Here is a 22,388-nt window from a genome sequence, read left to right as displayed (position 1 = left end):
TCCTTACCTAACTTGAAACTATACTATAAAGCCATAGTAACCAAAACAGCATGGTACTGGAACAGAGACAGGACCTCAGACAAGTGGGTCAGAACAGAATTCCCAGACATAAACCCCCAGATATACAGCCAACTAATATTTGATAAAAGAGGCAGGAACTTGAAATGGAACAAAGAAAGCCTATTCAACAAATGGTGTTGGTACAATTGAAAAACCACATGTATGAAAGTGAAAATTGACCCATACCTCACTCCTTATACAAAAGTCAACTCAAAATTGATCAAAGGCCTTGAAATCAAACCCGAATCTATAAAGTTTATCAAGAACAAAATAGGTAGAACACTCGAAGACCTATATATCAAAAAGGTCTTCAAGAATGGAGCACCAATGGCAAGAACTTTAGCATCAAACATAAACAAATGGGACTACATCAATCTAAAAAGCTTCTGCATGGCAAAAGAAACCTTACTTAATGCAAGAAGACAGTTAACAGAATGGAAAAAAATCTTTTCACTCGACATATCAGATAAAGGGCTGATATCTAGAACATACAAAGCACTCAGAAAGCTGAGCCCCCAAAATGAAATAAAGCCATAAAAAATGGGGAGATGAAATGAATAGACACTTCTCTGAGGAAGACAGAAGAATGGCCAACAAACACATGAAAACATGTTCACCTTCACTCATCATCAGAGAGATCCAAATCAAGACAACAATGAGATACCACCTTACACCAGTAAGGATGGCTCACATCAAAAATAATGGGAACAATCTCTGTTGGCGGGGATGTGGTATGAAAGGAACTCTCATCCACTGCTGGTGGGAATATCCCCTAGTCCAACACCTATGGAGAACAGTCTGGAGAGTGCTCAAAGAACTCAGAATTGAGCTGCCATTTGACCCAGCAATTGCTCTCCTAGGTATATACCCACAAGTTGGAAGGACATTCATTCCAAAATACGTGTGCACCCCACTATTTATTGCAGCACTCAGTATAATAGCCAAGTCTTGGAACCAACCTCAATGTCCAACAACAAATGAATGGATCATTAAGATGTGGTATCTATAAACATGGAATATTACATGGCAGTCAGAAATGACACAATCACAGACTTTGCAGCAATGTGGATAGAACTAGAACATGTTATGTTAAACGAAGTAAGTCAGAAGACAAAAGATAAACACAGAATGATAGCACTATTATGAAGCACCTAGAACATACATCTTATACACAACTAACACTCAACAATCAAATAATAGGGTTTAACAGGGTAGAAACTCTAAACACTGTAATAGTCAACATATACTCGAGAGCAGTGCCCAAAATACATGAAAAAGGAACAACGCAAACTCTTGACCACATTATACCACAAAGACAACAGCAACACCAGAAACAGCAGCATAGAGAGAACAGGTACGTAATCAGCCTTCTACGACAAAGGCCCTCATTAATCCCTTGGATATCGTATACAGGATCACAGGTAAAGAATACCACGGGAAATTACTGACTCCAATGGAAACATCCCATAACATCATGTTTTAATGCCTTATCTTACTATATTTAAAATAACCTCTCAGCTTTTCTGTCCACAGGCATTCTTGGATACAAAGGGTGGACAAACCAAGATGGCAGCTTGGGATACCACACGAGATACCATACCTAGCTGGTACTACGAGATGGTCATGAGAAAACTTTTTAACATACACTTTATTTCAAGGTTATACCTTCTTTTAGGAATCAAAGCACGTGGCCAGTCAAACCACCGAAGCAGTAACCGTGACAAACAGACTTAAACTACAGACTCTACTCATCGAACACATTCAAGCAAACTAACATTCCCTTGCTATTCTCTCCTCTCTTCTCACTATTTTCTTTTTTATCATTTCTTTTCTACTCTTCTCTCTACTTTTTTCTTTTCTCTTTTCCCTTTCTTTCTAATATATTTTCTCTTTTCTCCCTTCCTACCCCTACCATATACCTTTCCCTTTTCCCCCTTTGGAAATACAACTACCCCCTCACCCCTCATTCCCATCCAGACTTCCCACTGTATTAAAACTCTTCACCCTCAGTCTTTAATTTATTAGGCATCAAGATTGACCTCCTACCCCAATGAACCAGTACCCAGTACCCAAACGAAGAGACACCCAGTCAAACCCAAACTTCGTCTCCTGCAAGAAAAGGCAGCTAACTCCCTGCGGACCCATGCTGCGCGGCCCTTCCTACCATCTTCCCCTAATATGGACTGTTACTTGAAACCAGACTTAGTTCCAAAAGTAGCCCCAATACAAGAACTCTTCCAAGACCTCCCTGCCGCAAATATTTTGCCAATCTGAAGAAGGTCAGGGGGTGTGATGGAAAGGTACTGAGAACCCACACACTATAAGAAAAACCCAAAAGACAATGGGAAAACATGTACTCCCAACATAAACATAAGACCTGTATTACACCTCCTCTTTACCTACCTTTCCCCAAATGTAAGGTAGTCTTTTGCATCACTTTGGTCCTTTAAATACTTTGTTAATTCATTTTTTAATTGTCTGTTCTACATATACATATGTGAGCACATACATTTTTAATCCTATTTTTTTAAATCTTTTTTGGGTATGTGACCTGTTTCTGTTTTCCTCTTTGTCCACTCCCAAATGCACCAACAATATAATGTAGCACTATTTCTCTCTGCAAAGGCACACTAAAAAAAGGGGAAATCTTACACATAAAAAAGAGCTCTTATCTACTAGAGATAGGAACTCATAGTTGTTTACAATACAGGAATAACTCCTCCCTTGAAAATATGTCATGTGGAATCAACTTAGACCTCAGGAGATTAGATCCCATCCATCCAGCCTTGAACCCTGGATCCCAGTCACAGAAATGGCACAGTTCTTCACAACAGCTGCAGAAAACAAACCCCATCCGGGACAACCTTAATACTGCTGGAACACCAATGAGTGCCAGCTCTAATATGATATCCTGACAATGAGGAAAATGGGAACAACATGACCTAAGAACAGGTTATCCTACCTTACCACCCATCGATAAGACAAAATCAGAAAACTTGTCACCCGTTGGTAGGTCCAAACACCAAGATCGTGATTTACAGATGACTGGCTGCTAGAACCATGACCAGACTGTATATATCTTGGGACCAATAAAAAAGCCCTATTCTAGGGTTTGAACTATGACCTGCACAACAACCATGATACCCAGTTCCAAAGGTCAGGCAGAGACAACTGTAACGGAATGGGGCTTCTGGAAACACAAGGAAAGGCATTATCCTAGGTGCCATCCCAGGTTTAGTGCCAAGACCAAGACCACCAACCACAGAAGATGGATTAAAATGACACTGAGGGAACAAAACTTCTAGAACCACAAAGACTGACTTCATCATAAGTCCCATCCCTGGAACTGTGCAGATACTGAGATCGATAGATACAGAGGTCTGATTGTATACACCTAGGGTGGAACAGAAGTCTTCCAAACAACACAAAAGCACTACTGGGAGAGTAAAGGATCCTGAACAGAGTCTATAGTTGATCCCGTGACAATATACTTCAAGGGCGAAGAAACCCCATATCTCTTAGGCCAAGTGAATTCCTTTTGGAATGACCTCAATATTTACTGTGCCAGGGCAGGAGGGAAAGAAACAAAACACAAAATATTGTTTATCTTTTTATATATATTATTCTTATCTTCATTTATTATCATTATTATTATATTTACCTATCTATTTTTGGTTGATTTCTTTGTTTTGGTGTGGTTATTGAAGCTGTTGCCCCCATTTACACTTTTTTTTCTTTTCTTTTCTTTTCTTTCTCTATATGCTCTGCCATGTTTCTTATCTCAAGACCGTGGCGTTTTTTTTTTTTTTTTTTTTTTTTTTGTGGTGGTGGTGCTTAGCGTTATTGTTGGAGTCCTCACTGGATATTTGGCACTTCTTTTTGTACTGGTGGAGTGTTTCACCTTTTTCTCCTTCGTCTCTCTAACTGAGGACGAGACCCTCTAGAAGAATTCCACTTATTTTCTGTGTATTAGACCTTTACCCCAGTTTACTACTATTCCCTTATTCAAACAAAACCACGTAACTGGAACTAGCTAGTCCTGCTCCCCAGTTAGAGGGGAAAATAAGGGAGGTAGCAGGACCAAACAGGTGCAAGACTACTAAGTATTAGGCTAGATACAGAGGGAACAACATATTCTGGCAGCCCTAGGGGTGAGGGAAGAGCATATAGGAGGTAGGACAAAAACGGAGGTGTAGGGAGGACAAATTGGTGATGGAAATCCCTCCTGATTTTATGTAAATATGTACCTAAAAATAATAATAATAATAATAATAAACTATGACCAAAATAAAAATTAAATTAAAAAATAGCTATCATATACTAATAAAAAAAACTCTTAACAACTTTGAAACCTGACAAGATTGTAGGTAAAAGTGAAGAAGACTTCACAAAACATCCTATAGAGAAAGTAAAGTTTTAATTTGACAAAATATTGTGTTATAGGCAAAGGAGAACAGAAAGTGTTACAAAGCAGTTGGAATTATGAGAACAGAACTATACAACACGAAAACTTATAAAAATATATTTAATTTGTCTAAGGCCTAGTCCAAACTCTTGAAATTATTGTTTGTGTATTATTATAACCCAGGGGTATGAAAATTTAATATAATGAAACTACATTTTGGAAAGAATGGATTAGACAATGCTTATAACCTGTTATATTAGGTTACTTTTTTAAATAGATATTTTTACTAAAAGTAAATCCATGTTTAATGGAAGGAATATAAATAAGAGATATAACTATAGAGTAACACAATCCAGGAAAACTTTTTGGCTATCTGCAAAGTATTTCCAACTTAGAGAATGCAACAAGAAATTAAGGACACCTAATTTTCAGCAGCAAAGGCAATATGTCTCTGTAAGTCATAATATGTAATTTTCTACCACTTAAATTATTTTTTCTTATTAACATTAGTAATAGACTATGTGACTTACCTAAAGTTAGATGATAGAAGAGTCAAAAATAAGGAGCTAACAGTAACACTTTCAATTCCTCAATAAAAAATATACTTAGACTCAATCTATTCTTGAAAAAGATGTAAACCAAGCCATGAAAAATTATGGGTACTCTGGACCTGCAGCTGAAAATCGGGAATGTCAGGAGAAGATGATGAGCCAAGTCTCTGCCATGCCAAAGCCATAGCAGCTGGTCCCATCACCCACAATTATTTCCTCACCGATCACCCTGCTTCACCACTCAACTACAGCTTTTTGCAGAGACACCAATCTGACCAAAACTCCAGGTATACCAGTATTTGGGCTGATAGCACCAGGAGTGAGTGTTGGCTACTCCTCCCCACCCCACCAACCACCTTCTCATACTTCCAAAATACCTGTCAACAGAATCAATGCCCCACAGAAGCCACAGTCTGAGCAATAGTGTTTGGAATTTCTCGACCGTATGGCCAGAAATCTGACAACTCAATTTTCTTAATACTATCATTTGAACAAACCAATTTAGATGCCAACATATATTTGAAACCACCTAATGTTCAGAAACAAAAGAAGTAACAGAATTGTCAACTAGCAAGAAGAGCTTTATAAACATGACAATATTGCAAGATATAATAATTTTCACAATATTTTAATTTCTGTACTCCTTTTTCTTCTTTTTTTCTCTCTTTTTTAATAATTTTACTCCTACTTCCTCAGAAACAAATATATTATAATCAACTATGTGATTTATTGTCTTTAAATAATGAAATTTATGTATAAACATAATGGATGTTCAAAGTTATAGTACCAGTTGGAAGAAATCACAAATTTCTTTCAGTTTGACTATTCTGTTTTGATGCTTCATTCTAGTTACTATTACATCTCTATCTCTATTAACAAAATTATATGGACCATCTACTTCATTCTATTCCTCATATAAAATAGACTGTTTTCACTGCTTTCAATAAATAACAGCCCTTCTGAAGATTTCTTTTTCCTCTCCACTGAATAAAATTCTCATATGTAAAGGCTAAACAAATGGGGTCTTCTGTGAAACTTTTAAAATTTTAAACAAAAAAAATAATATGTTGCTATGTAAAAGATAAATAAAGATATATCTTACTTAAACATAAAGGTCTAAGGGAATTTTAAATACAGTCTAATTTATGGCTGAAGGGTGAAAGAATGAAGGCAGAGAGCCAATAATGGGAAATGTGTTATGTGCAGGGAAAATATTTAAAATTGAAATTTCTCTGAACAGTGAAATGAGCTCTTAAGTGGAGTTTAAAAGGGAAACAGGGGGTAAATGTGGAGCATAACTGGAGCAACTCAAATTGAAATCAGCATGCCCATCATGTCTTTCCCAAAACCAATTCAGTCAAGTAAAACAAAATAGTAAAGAAGCGATAAAAGAATAAATTAGCTAGAATTATTGGCATCACTAAGCATAGTTCCTGCATCAGGTTGATTTCAGAAGCAGATGTAGAGAAATTGCCATCTAATAGGCTTTTATCACAGTATATGTTCTTTAAAACTTTGTTATTTGACAAGATACTGTTGAAAGCCAGAAGAACATGTAAAATGTTATTACAAGAAAAATAGAAGTAAGTCATAGAAATCTATCTCTTGATAAAATATTGGGAAATGCATTTGGTTACAGATTGTACCATAATAAACTTGTCCATAAAATCACACTATAAATACAGAAGGCAAGAAATAAATAACTTCAATGTTATATCCAGAAACTAAAGGATAGACCTTTGGTGTATTGTTATGTGCTGTTATTTTAGAAAGGAAAAAAGTTAGTTGACATATGTTGGACTATAAATAACCACAAAAACTTTAAAGAAATGGGAAGATTATAAACAGTCTTGGGGTTTTGCTGTGTTGCTTACAAACCCACCCATAGTCATTGGGATTGTTCTGTGTTCAAAATTACAGTGGCAACAAATGCAACTAAAAAACTAATAATAGTTCATACTTCTCTTACAAATAAACATTTTATATCAAATCTGAGTACTTGGTTTTCTCAAATGATACATAATAAAAACAATTTCAAAAGGATAATTTTCTCTTTCTGTACTTTATCTACCCAAATATCATTTGTGTCTCTGCCCAACTCAATGCATACCACCAAGACCAAAGCTCTTTTCAAGCAAATCTCATCTTTCAGTAAGTTGGTCTTTACTTCTAATAAGATATTTCATGTTCTAGACATGTAAACTCTCCAGGACTGAATGCCCAGATGCTTCTGAGCTCCACCCCCACGACAGACCATAGGAACTCCCTAAACTCGCACCTGCTTCCAGGAACATAGGCCAGTGTGTCTGCGCCCCACCTCCTTCTCCAGACTGCAAGAACTTTACTATATGCACCAGGACTGACCACAGGAAAGTACAGTAGACCACTTTATTAAACAACCTAAAATTTCAACATTCAAAGCCACTAAATGCAAAGAAATATGGGTGAATTAAGGAAGACACTAGCAGCTGGGGAAATGGAGAGAAATTTAGGCAAGTTTCCAAGTCCACCAAAGTGCAGGAGCCCAATAAATGAGGACCTAAAAGCAGCAATGAATGTCTTTTTTTTTCTTTTTTTTTATCTTTATTTAAACACCGTGATTACAAACATGATTATAGTTGTATGATTACAGTCATGTAAAGAGCAGCCCCCTTCACCGGTGCAACATTCCCACCACCAATTTCCCAGATCTCCCTCCTCCCCACCCCCCTACACCCGTACTCGAGACAGGCTTTCTACTTCCCTCATTCATTCACATTTTATGATAGTTTTCAGTGTAGTCATCTCTGCAACTGCACTCATCACTCTATGTGATGAGCTGCATGTCCTGAGCTGCACCTACCAGCCCTCATCTCTCTTGTCTCTGAGATACTGTTAAAAATGTCCTTCATTTTTCTTAAAGCCCATAGATGAGTGAAACCATTCTGCGTCTTTCTCTCTCCCTCTGACTTACTTCACTCAGCATAATAGATTCCATGTACATCCATGTATTGGAAAATTTCATGACTTCATCTCTCCTGATGGCTGCATGGTATTCCATTGTGTATATGTACCACAGTTTCTTCAGCCACTCATCTGTTGAAGGGCATCTTGGTTGTTTCCAGAGTCTGGCTATTGTAAATAGCTCTGCAATGAATATAGGAGTAAGGAAGGGTTTTTTGTATTGTATTTTTGTGTTTCTTGGGTATATTCCTAGGAGTGGTATAGCTGGATCGTATGGAAGCTCAATTTCCAGTTTGTGAAGGTATCTCCATATCGCTTTCCATAAAGGTTGTACTAGACGGCATTCCCACCAGCAGTGAAAAAGAGTTCCTTTCTCTCCACATCCCCGCCAGCACTGCTTGTTTTCCTTTTTTGTGATGTGTGCCAATCTCAGTGGCGTGAGGTGGTACCTCATAGTAGTTTTGATTTGCATCTCCCTGACGATTAGTGATGTTGAACATCTTTTCATGTGCCTTTTGGCCATTTGCCTTTCTTCTTTTTCAAAGTGTCTGTTCATTTCTTCTCCCCATTTTTTGATGGGGTTAGTTGTTTTTTTCTTGTATAGTTCTGTCAGTACCTTGTAAATTTTGGATATTAGCCCTTTATCTGATGTGTATTGGGTGAATAATTTCTCCCACTCAGTGGGTGGCCTTTGTATTCTGGGCACTATTTCCTTTGAGATGCAGAAGCTTTTCAGCTTAATATAGTCCCATCAGTTTATCTCTGCTTCCACTTGCTTGGAAAGTGCTGTCTCCTCCTTGAAGATGCCTTTAGTCTCAATGTCCTGGAGTGTTTCACCTACATGTTGTTCTATATACCTTATAGTTTCAGTTCTGATATCAAGGTCTTTAATCCATTTGGATTTTACCTTTGTATATGGTGTTAGTTGGGGGTCTGAGTTCGCTTTTTTGCAAGTGGTTAACCAGTTGTGCCAACACCACTTGTTGAATAGGCTTTCCCTGCTCCATTTAGGATTTCTTGCTCCTTTATCAAAAACAAGGTGGTTATATGTCTGAGGAACCTTCTCTGAGTACTCAAGCCTATTCCACTGATCTGAGGGTCTGTTTTTATTCCAATACCATGCTGTATTTATAACTGTTGCTTTGTAATACAACTTAAAATTGGGGAAAGTAATGCCTCCCATATTCCTTTTCCCAAGGAGTGCTTTAGCTATTTGAGGTTGTTTGTTGTTCCAAATGAATTTCAGAAGTATTTGATCCACTTCTTTGAAAAATGTCATGGGTATCTTTAGAGGAATCGCGTTAAATCTGTACAATGCTTTTGGAAGTATTGCCATTTTAATGATGTTGATCCTGCCAATCCATGAGCATGGTATGTGTTTCCATTTCCGCGTGTCCTCTCTTATTTCTTGGAGCAGTGTTTTGTAGTTTTCTTTGTATAGATCCTTCACATCTTTAGTCAGGTTGACTCCAAGATATTTGAGTTTGTGTGGAACTAATGTGAATGGGATTGTTCTCTTAATGTCCATTTATTCCCTATCATTATTAGTGTATAAAAAGGCCATTGATTTTTGTGTGTTAATTTTGTATCCTGCCACTTTGCTATACAAATCTATTATTTCTAGAAGCTTTTTGGTAGAGTCTTTAGGGTTTTCTAAGTAGAGTATCATGTCATCTGCAAACAGTGAGAGCTTGACTTCTTCCTTTCCTATCTGGATTCCCTTGATATCTTTTTCTTGCCTAATCGCTATAGCAAGTACTTCAAGTGCTATGTTGAATAGGAGTGGTGAGAGAGGACAGCCTTGTCTTGTACCAGAATTTAGAGGAAAGGATTTTAGTTTTTCTCCATTGAGGATAATATTTGCCACTGGCTTCTGGTAGATGGCTTTGACTATATTGAGAAAGGTTCCTTTTATTCCTATCTTGCTGAGAGTTTTCATCAAGAATGGGTGTTGAATCTTATCAAATGCTTTTTCTGCATCTATTGATATGACCATGTGATTTTTATTTTTGTTGTTGTTTATGTTGTGTATTATATTGATAGATTTACGGATGTTAAACCATCCTTGCATTCCTGGGATGAAACCTACTTGATCAAAGTGAATGATCTTCTTGATGAGGCACTGGATCCTGTTCGCCAGGATTTTGTTGAGGATCTTTGCATCTGTGTTCATCAGGGATATTGGTCTGTAATTTTCTTTTTTGGCAGCATCTCTATCAGGTTTTGGTATTAAGGTGATGTTGGCTTCATAAAAGCTATTTGGAAGTATTCCTGTTTTTTCGATTTCATAAAAGAGTCTGGCCAGAATTGGTAGTAGTTCCTCTTGAAAGGTTTGAAAGAATTCATTCGTGAATCCATCAGGGCCTGGGCTTTTGTTTTTGGGTAAATTTTTGATTACAGTTTTAATTTCCTCAATAGTGATGGGGGTGTTTAGATATGCTACCTCTTCTTTATTCAACCGTGGAAGGTTATATGAGTTCAGAAATTTATCCATTTCTTCCAGGTTCTCATATTTAGTGGCATAGAGTTTCTCAAAGTATTCTCTGAATACCCTTTGAATCTCTGCAGTATCTGTAGTGATCTCCCCCTTTTCATTTCTAATACGCGTTATCAAGTTTCTCTCTTTCTTTTGCTTTGTGAGTTTTGCCAATGGTCTATCAATCTTGTTTATTTTTTCAAAGAACCAACTTCTGCTTTTGTTGATCTTTCGGATTGTTTTTTGGGTTTCCACTTCGTTGATTTCTGCTCTCAGCTTTGTTATTTCCTTCTGTCTCCCTATTTTTGGGTCCTTTTGTTGAGCACTTTCTAGTTCTATTAGCTGTGTCATTAAGCTACTCAGGTAAGCTCCTTCTTCCTTCCTGATGTGTGCTTGAAAAGCTATAAATTTTCCTCTCAGTACTGCTTTTGCTGTGTCCCATAAATTCTGATAGTTTGTGTCTTTATTGTCATTTGTTTCCAGGAACCTTTTGATTTCCTCCTTGATTTCATCTCGGACCCACTGGTTATTGAGTATGAGGCTGTTTAACTTCCAGGTGTTAAATTTTTTCTTCTGTGTCCCTTTGCAGTTCACATCTAACTTCAGAGCCTTGTGGTCAGCAAAGGCAGCCTGCAAAATGTCTATCTTTGTTATTTTATGGAGGTATGTTTTATGTGCCAGCACATGATCTATCCTGGAGAATGATCCATGTACATTGGAAAAGAATGTGTATCCAGGTTTCTGAGGATAGAGTGCCCTATATATATCTACTAGGCCTCTTTCATCCATTTCTCTTTGCAGGTCTAGTATATTTTTGTTGGGTTTCCATTTGGTTGACCTATCAAGTGTTGACAAGCCTGTGTTGAGGTCTCCCACAATTATTGTGTTATTATTGATATCCTTTTTCAGATTTGTCAACAATTGTATTAAATACTTTGCTGGACCCTCATTCGGTGCGTATATGTTTAGGAGAGTGATTTCTTCTTGCTGTACAAATCCCTTGATTAGTACATAATATCCATCTTTGTCCCTTACAACTTTTCTGAGTATAAAGTTTGTGTCATCTGATATTAGTATGGTCACCCCTGCTTTTTTAAGGGTGTTGTTTGCTTGAATGATTTTCCTCCAGCCTTTGATTTTGAGTCTATGTTTATTCTGACTATTCAGGTGTGTTTCTTGTAGACAGCAGAAGGTTGGCTTCAGTTTTTTGATCCATTTCGCCACTCTGTGCCTCTTAACTGGTGCATTTAGTCCATTGACATTGAGAGAAATAATTGTCATGGGATTTATTGCCATCTTTGTGTAGAAGTTTGGTGTGTTTTTTGTTCTGTCTTGTTTTTAGAGTAGATCTTTCAGTTTTTCTTTTAAGGCTGGTTTTGAGTCTGCAAAGATTTTGAGCTGTTGTTTATCTGTGAAGCCGTGTATACATCCGTCAAACCTGAAACTTAGTTTTGCTGGGTGCAATATTCTTGGCGAAGCATTTATTTCATTGAGTTTTGCCACTACGTCCCACCACTGCCTTCTGGCCTTGAGTGTTTCTGGTGACAGTTCTGCTGTAAATTTCAAGGATGCTCCCTGGAATGTAATTTCCCTTTTCGATCTTGCTGCTTGCAGTATTCTATCTCTATCGGTGGGTTTCATCATGGTGACTAGGATGTGTCTTGGGGTGTTTCTACTGGGGTCTTTTTTAGCTGTTACTCTTCGGGCATGCAGGATTTGGTCACATGTTTTCTTTAGCTCTGGTAGTTTCTCTGTGATGATGTTCTTAACCATTGATTCTTCCTGAAGATTTTCTTCTTGGGTCTCTGGAACTCCAATGATTCTAAAGTTGTTTCTGTTGAGCTTATCAAAGACTTCTATTTTCATCTTCTCATATTCTTTGAGTAAATTTTCCATTGTCTGATCATTTGATTTGAGGCTTTTTCCAATCTCTTCTGCTGTGTAAAGTTGTTATGCATCTCGTCTACTAAAGCACTAATTCTATCCTTAGCTGCTGTTAACCTGTTGGAAAGCTCATCCATTATGTTCTTCAATTCATCTACTGAGTTTTTCAGACCTGTTATCAGATCTGATATTTCAGTTTGGAGTTTTCTGATTTCTATCTTCATATTCTCTTCATTTTTATTAGTGCTCTGATTTATACTTTCTTTGATATCTGTTAGCAACCTCCATATTTCATCTCTAAACTCCATTTCTGAAAGACTGCTTAGGTAGTTGGTCGTTGTTGGGTCATCAGAGTTTCCATCTTCATTCTCTATGGTTGAAGTTGGTTTGCGTAGTCTCCCCATTGTCTCGCTTACGCTGTGGGTTTTTCTACGTGTTGTGGTGGTACTCATTGGCGAGTTGGACTGCAAGGCCGCGAAGCGCAGCGGAGCGGCCGCGCTCCGGCCCCCAAACACTCACCTCAGCCGAGGCAGCCGTCAGGGGATGCCTGGGGAGGCCCCCAAATGTCTGCCAAGCAAAGGAAACCAGCACAATCCACAACTCCAACAGAAAACACACGCCCCAGCGAGACATGCCTTGAAGAGATTAATGCTGAATGAGGTCAAAGTTCCCAGGTTGATGCAGGCTGGGGGAGGTCCCAAAATGTCTGCCGGGCCTAGGGGTCCAGCAGTCAGCCTGATCCGCAACTCTGGCCCCCAAACACTCACCTCAGCCGAGGCAAGCCGTCAGGGGATGCCTGGGGAGGCCCCCAAATGTCTGCCAAGCAAAGGAAACCAGCACAATCCACAACTCCAACAGAAAAAACACGCCCCAGCGAGACACGCCTTGAAGAGATTAATGCTGAATGAGGTCAAAGTTCCCAGGTTGATGCAGGCTGGGGGAGGTCCCAAAATGTCTGCCGGGCCTAGGGGTCCAGCAGTCAGCCTGATCCGCAACTCTGGCCCCCAAACACTCACCTCAGCCGAGGCAAGCCGTCAGGGGATGCCTGGGGAGGCCCCCAAATGTCTGCCAAGCAAAGGAAACCAGCACAATCCACAACTCCAACAGAAAAAACACGCCCCAGCGAGAAACGCCTTGAAGAGATTAATGCTGAATGAGGTCAAAGTTCCCAGGTTGATGCAGGCTGGGGGAGGTCCCAAAATGTCTGCCGGGCCTAGGGGTCCAGCAGACAGCCTGATCCGCAACTCTGGCCCCCAAACACTCACCTCAGCCGAGGCAAGCCGTCAGGGGATGCCTGGGGAGGCCCCCAAATGTCTGCCAAGCAAAGGAAACCAGCACAATCCACAACTCCAACAGAAAACACACGCCCCAGCGAGACACGCCTTGAAGAGATTAATGCTGAATGAGGTCAAAGTTCCCAGGTTGATGCAGGCTGGGGGAGGTCCCAAAATGTCTGCCGGGCCTAGGGGTCCAGCAGTCAGCCTGATCCGCAACTCTGGCACCCAAACACTCACCTCAGCCGAGGCAAGCCGTCAGGGGATGCCTGGGGAGGCCCCCAAATGTCTGCCAAGCAAAGGAAACCAGCACAATCCACAACTCCAACAGAAAAAACACGCCCCAGCGAGACACGCCTTGAAGAGATTAATGCTGAATGAGGTCAAAGTTCCCAGGTTGATGCAGGCTGGGGGAGGTCCCAAAATGTCTGCCGGGCCTAGGGGTCCAGCAGTCAGCCTGATCCGCAACTCTGGCCCCCAAACACTCACCTCAGCCGAGGCAAGCCGTCAGGGGATGCCTGGGGAGGCCCCCAAATGTCTGCCAAGCAAAGGAAACCAGCACAATCCACAACTCCAACAGAAAAAACACGCCCCAGCGAGACACGCCTTGAAGAGATTAATGCTGAATGAGGTCAAAGTTCCCAGGTTGATGCAGGCTGGGGGAGGTCCCAAAATGTCTGCCGGGCCTAGGGGTCCAGCAGACAGCCTGATCCGCAACTCTGGCCCCCAAACACTCACCTCAGCCGAGGCAAGCCGTCAGGGGATGCCTGGGGAGGCCCCCAAATGTCTGCCAAGCAAAGGAAACCAGCACAATCCACAACTCCAACAGAAAACACACGCCCCAGCGAGACACGCCTTGAAGAGATTAATGCTGAATGAGGTCAAAGTTCCCAGGTTGATGCAGGCTGGGGGAGGTCCCAAAATGTCTGCCGGGCCTAGGGGTCCAGCAGTCAGCCTGATCCGCAACTCCGGCCCCCAAACACTCACCTCAGCCGAGGCAAGCCGTCAGGGGATGCCTGGGGAGGCCCCCAAATGTCTGCCAAGCAAAGGAAACCAGCACAATCCACAACTCCAACAGAAAACACACGCCCCAGTGAGACACGCCTTGAAGAGATTAATGCTGAATGAGGTCAAAGTTCCCAGGTTGATGCAGGCTGGGGGAGGTCCCAAAATGTCTGCCGGGCCTAGGGGTCCAGCAGTCAGCCTGATCCGCAACTCTGGCCCCCAAACACTCACCTCAGCCGAGGCAAGCCGTCAGGGGATGCCTGGGGAGGCCCCCAAATGTCTGCCAAGCAAAGGAAACCAGCACAATCCACAACTCCAACAGAAAACACACGCCCCAGCGAGACACGCCTTGAAGAGATTAATGCTGAATGAGGTCAAAGTTCCCAGGTTGATGCAGGCTGGGGGAGGTCCCAAAATGTCTGCCGGGCCTAGGGGTCCAGCAGTCAGCCTGATCCGCAACTCCGGCCCCCAAACACTCACCTCAGCCGAGGCAAGCCGTCAGGGGATGATTGGGTAGGCCCCCAAATGTCTGCCAAGCAAAGGAAACCAGCACAATCCACAACTCCAACAGAAAACACACGCCCCAGTGAGACACGCCTTGAAGAGATTAATGCTGAATGAGGTCAAAGTTCCCAGGTTGATGCAGGCTGGGGGAGGTCCCAAAATGTCTGCTGGGCCTAGGGGTCCAGCAGTCAGCCTGATCCGCAACTCTGGCCCCCAAACACTCACCTCAGCCGAGGCCAGCCGTCAGGGGATGCCTGGGGAGGCCCCCAAATGTCTGCCAAGCAAAGGAAACCAGCACAATCCACAACTCCAACAGAAAACACACGCCCCAGCGAGACACGCCTTGAAGAGATTAATGCTGAATGAGGTCAAAGTTCCCAGGTTGATGCAGGCTGGGGGAGGTCCCAAAATGTCTGCCGGGCCTAGGGGTCCAGCAGTCAGCCTGATCCGCAACTCTGGCCCCCAAACACTCACTCAGCCGAGGCAAGCCGTCAGGGGATGCCTGAGGAGGCCCCCAAATGTCTGCCAAGCAAAGGAAACCAGCACAATCCACAACTCCAACAGAAAACCAGCAATGAATGTCTTAGCAATAGAAATCAAGGAATTGCTAGCCTGCAAAATCAAAAAATCCATAGATGAGCAATTCAAACAACTCAAAGAATTTTTACAGAAGATGAGAGAATCCATACAAGTGGAATGAAGGGAAATAAAAAACATGATAGCAAGCTGTAGTAGCAGAATCACATAGTTGGAAGAGCACATAGAGGAACATGAAGAAAAACTACAAACCAACAATTACCAAAAAATCAATAAGGAAACAAGAGACAAAACAATGGAAGAAAATGTCAGGTACCTAATGAGCAAAGAAAAAAGAAATAACCTGTGAATTTTAGGAATACTAGAAAGGGAGGAAAACAGGAAAGGGGAGGGCCCAGAGAGATAGCACAGTGGTGTTTGCCTTGCAAGCAGCCGATCCAGGACCAAAGGGGGTTGGTTCGAATCCCGGTGTCCCATATGGTCCCCCGTGCCTGCCAGGAGCTATTTCTGAACAGACAGCCAGGAGTAACCCCTGAGCACCGCCGGGTGTGGGCCAAAAACAGGAAAGGGGAAAAACAAGCAGTGAGGGAAATAATAGCAGAAAATTTCCCACCCTCTGAAAAGAAATGCCTATGCAAATCCAGAAGGCAAAAAGAGTCCCTAAAAACAGATCACAACAGACCAACATCAAAAAATATAGTAATCCAAATGGCAAACAACAAAAAGAAAGATAAAATTTTAAAAAATAAGAGAGAAAAAAATTCTCAAGTACAAAGGAAGAAATATAATAATCAAACCAGATCTCCCATTTGAAACAATTTAAGCAAGAAGAAAATGGAATGACATAATAAAACTATTGAAGGAAAGAAACCTAGAATCCACTACAAGGCAAAACTCTCATTTATATGGGAGGAGCACTAATAACATTCTCAGACAAAAAAGAATTCGTACTATTTGTACTAACAAAATTGACTCAAAATGAACTACTCAAAGATGAGTTACACAAACAATATTTTAACAACCACTCCACACAATACAATAACACAACAACCCTCTCTGTCAGTAATCTCCTTAAATGTCAACAGACTGAATTCCCCCATTAAAAGACACAGAGAGCTGAATCAAAAAACAACAACCAGATATCAGCAGCCTTCAAAAAATACAACTAAAAGAACAAGATAGACTCAAACTTAGAATAAAAGGATGGAGAGCCATCTTGGGTCACACTGTTTTTAGCTTCCTGAGACTGGATTTCATCAGCGTTCCTGCTAGTGATACTGCCTGCTTCAAAGGTGGGTCGGGATGTACACACACTCATTCTTGCTGGTTTCTGCTAGGAGTAAGAAGGGCTCAGAAGCCATCTTGGGCCATGTGGATTCCAGCTGCCTGAGACTGGATTTCATCAGCAATCCTGCCGGTGATCCTGCCTGCTTCAGAGTGAGAGACAGAATTGAGGAACTCTGCTGGAACTCAGATGCCAGCACCCCTATCTGCCTGTCTTTTGTGCTGTGCTCCATTTTCAGCCTGATTTCATCCTTTTTGTGGCTCTTCTGAGGACGGCTCGCCTTCCCTGGAGGTGAGCTTACAAGCCCAGAAAGGGGAAGCTGCTGAACTCTGCTGGAACTCAGATGCCAGCAACCTATCTGCCTATCTTCTGTGCTATGCTCCATTTCTGCCTGATTTCATTCTGTGTGTGGCTCATCTGCAGATGGCTCGCCTTCCCTAGAGCCTTCCCTGGAGGTGAGTTTACAAGCCCAGAAAGGGTGGAGCCAGAGGAGCATGGCCTCTCTGCTTCGCTTCCCGGCCGTGCACATCATTTAGACAATGAATACAACCACAACATGTAGAAAAACCCATAATACAAGTGTAACAATGGGGAAACAATGCAGGCCAGCGCCAGATATAAAGGATGACAATGGCAACTCTGATGACTTGAACATGACCAACCAACTAGTCAGTCTCTCAGATAAGGAGTTTAGAGTCGAAATATGGAAGATGTTCAAAGAACTCAAAGAAAGTATAGAAGAGAACACTAATAAGAATCAAGAGAATATGAAGATAGAAATCAAAAAACTCCAAACTGAAATTTCAGGTCAAATAACAGGTCTGAAAAACTCAGCAGATGAATTGAAGAAAAACATGGTTGAGCTTTCCCACAGGTTAACAGCAGCTGAGGATAGATTTAGTACACTGGAAGATGAGATGAGTAACAACTCCATACAGCAGAAAAAAATTGAAAAGAAGCCTTAAACCAAATGATCAAACAATGGAAAAATTACTCAAAGAATGGGAACAGATGAAAATAGAAGTCTATGATAAGCTCAACAGAAACAACTTAAGAATCATTGGAGTACCAGAGACCCAGGAAGAAAATATCAGGGCAAAATCCATGGTCAAGAATATTATTAAAGAGAAACCTACCAGAGCTAATGAATACAAGAGATTATTCTTGAGATCATCCTTGAGATTTACTGCCAACCTGTCACCGGGAACACTCAATGCCAGAAGGGAGTGGTGGGACATAGTGACAAAACTCAATGAAAGAATATTGCACCCAGCAAAACTCACTTTCAGATTTGAAGGAACAATACATGGTTTCACAGACAAACAACAGCTCAGAAACTTTACAGACTCAAAACCATTCTTAAAAGAAAAACTGAACTGCCTAATTTAAGACAAGACTGACCAAAAGACACACCAAACTTCGATATAAAGATGGCACTAACTCCCAGGACAATTTTTTCTCTCAATGTCAATGGACAAAATGCACCAGTTAAGAGACACAGAGTGGCTAAATGAATCAAAAAACTCAATCCAATCTTCTACTGCCTACAAGAAACGCACCTGAATAGTCAGAACAAACATAGACTCAAAATAAAAGGCTGGAGGAAAAGATTCCAAGCAAACAACACCCATAAAAAAGCTGGAGTGGCCAAATTAATATCAGATGATGCAAACTTTATACTTAGGAAAGTTGTAAGGGACAGAGATGGACATTTTGTATTAATCAAGGGATATGTACAGCAGGAAGAAATAACTTTCCTAAACATATATGCACCAAATGAGGGGCCAGCAAAATATTTAATACAGTTGTTGACAAATCTGAAAAGTAATATCAATAAAAACACAATAATTGTGGGATACCTCAACATGGCATTGTCAACACTTGACAGGTCAACCAGACGGAAACCCAACAAGAATATACTAGACCTGAAAAGAGAAATAGAAGAAAGAGGCCTAGTAAATATATACAGGACACTCCACCCCCAGAAGCCTGGATACACATTCTTCTCTAATGTACATGAGATATTCTCCAGGATAGACTACAGGCTAGCACACAAAATATACCTCCATAATAGCAAGAGGATAAAAATTTTTCAGGCTACCTTCACTGACCACAAGGCCCTGAAATTATATGTGAACTACAAAGGGACACAGAAGAAAAACTTTAATACCTGGAAGTTAAACAGTCTAATACTGAATAACCAGTGGGTCCAAGATGAAATCAAAGAGGAAATCAAAACCTTAAATGACAATGGAGACCCTAACTATCAGAATCTGTGGGACACAGCAAAAGTGGTACTGAGAGGAAAATTTATAGCTTTGCAAGCACACATCAGGAAAGAAGAAGGGGCATACCTGAATAGCTTAATGGCACAGCTCATAGAATTAGAAAGTACTCAACAAAAGGACACAAAAATAGTGAGACAGAAGGAAATAACAAAGCTGAGAGCAGAAATCAATGAAGTGGAAACCCGAAAAACAATCCAAAAGATCAACAAAAGCAGAAGTTGGTTCTTTGAAAAAATAAACAAGATTGATAGACCACTGGCAAAACTAACAAAGAGAGAGAGAGAGAGAGAAACCTGATAACTTGTATTAGGAATGAAAAAGGAGACATCACTACTGATATGGTAGAGATCCAAAGGGTAATCAAAAACTACTTTGAGAAACTCTATGCCAGTAAATATGAAAACCTGGAAGAAATGGATAAATTTTTTGGACTCTTAAAATCTTCCACGGTTGAATGAAGAGGATGTAGTATATCTAAACACCTCCAATTAAGACAGTAATCAAATGTCTGCCCAAAAACAAAAGTCCAGGCCCAGATGGATTTACTAATGAATTCTTTCAAACCTTTCAAGAGGAACTTCTACCAATACTGGCAAGACTCTTTCATGAAATCGAAAAAACAGGAACACTTCCAAATAGCTATTATGAAGCCAACATCACCTTGATACCTAAACCAGACAGACATGCTACCAAAAAAGAAAATTACAAACCAATATCGCTGATGAATACAAATACAAAGATCCTCAACAAAATCCTGGCAAATAGGATTCAATGACTCATTAAGAAGATCATCCACTATGATCAAGTAGGTTTCATCCCAGGAATGAAAGGCTGGTTTAACATCCGTAAATCTATCAACATAATACACAACATCAACAACAAGAAAAATAGAAATCACATGAACATATCAATAGATGCAGAGAAAGCATTTGATAAGGTCCAACACCCATTCTTGATCAAAACTCTCAGCAAGATGGGAATGGAAGAAACCTTTCTCAATATAGTTAAGGCCATCTACCACAAGCCAGAGGCAAATATTGTCCTCAATGGAGAAAAACTGAAAGCCTTTCCTCTAAATTCTGACACAAGACAAGTCTGTCTTCTCTCACCCCTCCTATTCAACATAGCACTGGAAGTACTTGCTATAGCGATTAAACAAGAAAAAGATATCAAGGGAATCCAGATAGGAAAGGAAGAAGTCAAGCTCTCACTGTTTGCAGATGACATGATACTCTACCTAGAAAACCCTAAAGTCTCTACAAAAAAGCTTCTAGAAACAATAGACTCATATAGCAAGGTGGCCGGCTACAAAATTAACACTCTCTGTAAATGTGTCTGGAGGTCCCACCATACCAAGTTCATAAACTGGCTGAAGAATCTTTTCAGCTTCTCCTGACTTTCACAGCCCTTTGGTTCTTGGGTATCTGTCCCAATTACTGTTGGGGTCAGCTTCCTGTCTTTGGACACGTTCCAAAATTTAATGCATTTTTTGACTTGGCCAAAATTTAGAAGATGCTGTGAATATCATTTTGAATTCATGTAAATATATGAAAGAGAAAACCTTTGTCTGAACTTCTTGGGTCTGTGCAAAAGATGTGTACAAGGCAAGCAGATAACTGATATCTGTCCAGTTTGTCATTTAAAAAGGTTTCTGATGTCATGCAGTTGTTTGGAGCATTGCTCCATGTCTTTTAACATTCCTGGTATCCCAAAGAATAGCAAAAAAAAAAAAGCCAATTTACGTAACTTATTTTTTTAATCTGGATGTGCTAGAATTTGGTATGCCAAGGAATGAACATGGGATGGACTCATGATTGAGATCCCATGTTTTTTGTTTTGCCTTTTCCCCAACTTTAGTGCTGACTTCTGGGGAGAACCTCAGTTCCTCAGCAAATAAACCATGGGCCCTCTGAAAAATGCAGCCAGCTGTTTTTTATGAGAGTCTTAAACTCTCTTTACTCTCCTGATACTTGTGAACTGTTGTAAAAGAAACCAAATCATATGAATTGCCCTTCCCCTGTCATCCCAGTGAAGAGCTATACAGGCTAAATTGGACACAAATCAGAAGGACCAATACAATGCTTTTTGTAAGGATTTTGAATGTTTTGTAATCGTATTGGTCCAAGTGTTGTATTTTGTAGCCTTTCTAGTTCCTGGGCCTTTAGTTCCCTGCTTCTTCTATGTGTAATGCATACTGTAGTTAAACATTAAAGTCATGACATGCAAAAAAAAATCAATGGCCTTTCTATAGACCAATAGTAATAAGGAAGAAATAGATATTAAAAAAACAACCCCATTCACAATAGTGCCACACAAACTTGGACTTAACTTGACTAAAAATGTGAAGGACCTATACAAAAAAAATTATAAAACTCTGCTCCAAGATATAAGAGAGGAAACGTGGAAATGGAAGCACATATCCTGCTCATGGATTGGCAGGATTAACATAATTAAAATGGCAATACTCCCCAAATCATTGTACAGATTTAATGCAATTCCTCTAAAGATACCCATGACATTCTTCAAAGAAGTGGATCAGGCACTTTTGAAATTTATTTGGAACAATAAACACCCTCGAATAGCTAATGCAATCATTGGGGGAAAGAATATGTAGGAATTACTTTCCCCAACTTTAAACTGTACTACAAAACAATAGTTATCAAAACAGAGTGGTATTGGAAAACATAGGCCCTCGTATCAGTGGAATAGGCTTGAATACTCAGAGAATGTTCCCCAAACATGCAATCACCTAATTTTTGATAAAGGAGCAAGAAATCCTAAATGGAGCAAAGAAAGCCTCTTCAATAAATGGTATTGGCACAACTGTTTAGCCACTTGCAAAAAATTGAACTTAGACCCCCAGCTAACATCATGTATGAAGGTTAAAACCAAAAGGATGAAAGACCTCGATATCAGACCCAAAAACATAAGATATATAGAACAACACGTAGGTAAAACAATCCAGAACATTGAGACTAAAGGCATCTTCAAAGAGGAAACTGCACTCTCCAAGCAAGTGAAAGCAGAGATTAACAGATGGGAATATATTAAACTGAGAAGCTTCTGTACCTCAAAAGAAATAGTGCCCAGGATACAAAAGCCTCCCACTGAGTGGGAGAAACTATTCATCCAATACCCATCAAACAAGGGGCTAATCTCCAAAATACACAAGGCAC

General features: G+C 40.3%; 1 pseudogene; it reads left to right on the top strand.

Moving 5' to 3' along the window:
• The window catches only part of LOC126014333 (periodic tryptophan protein 1 homolog), a 70,380-nt pseudogene that overhangs the window by 4,485 nt on the left and 43,507 nt on the right, over positions 1 to 22,388 (top strand).

This window comes from Suncus etruscus, chromosome 7, assembly GCF_024139225.1.
Source record: "Suncus etruscus isolate mSunEtr1 chromosome 7, mSunEtr1.pri.cur, whole genome shotgun sequence".
In the NCBI taxonomy this organism is placed as follows: Eukaryota; Metazoa; Chordata; class Mammalia; order Eulipotyphla; family Soricidae; genus Suncus; species Suncus etruscus.
Note: the sequence above shows the minus strand (reverse complement) of the source record. Positions and strands in the feature narration are given on the sequence as shown.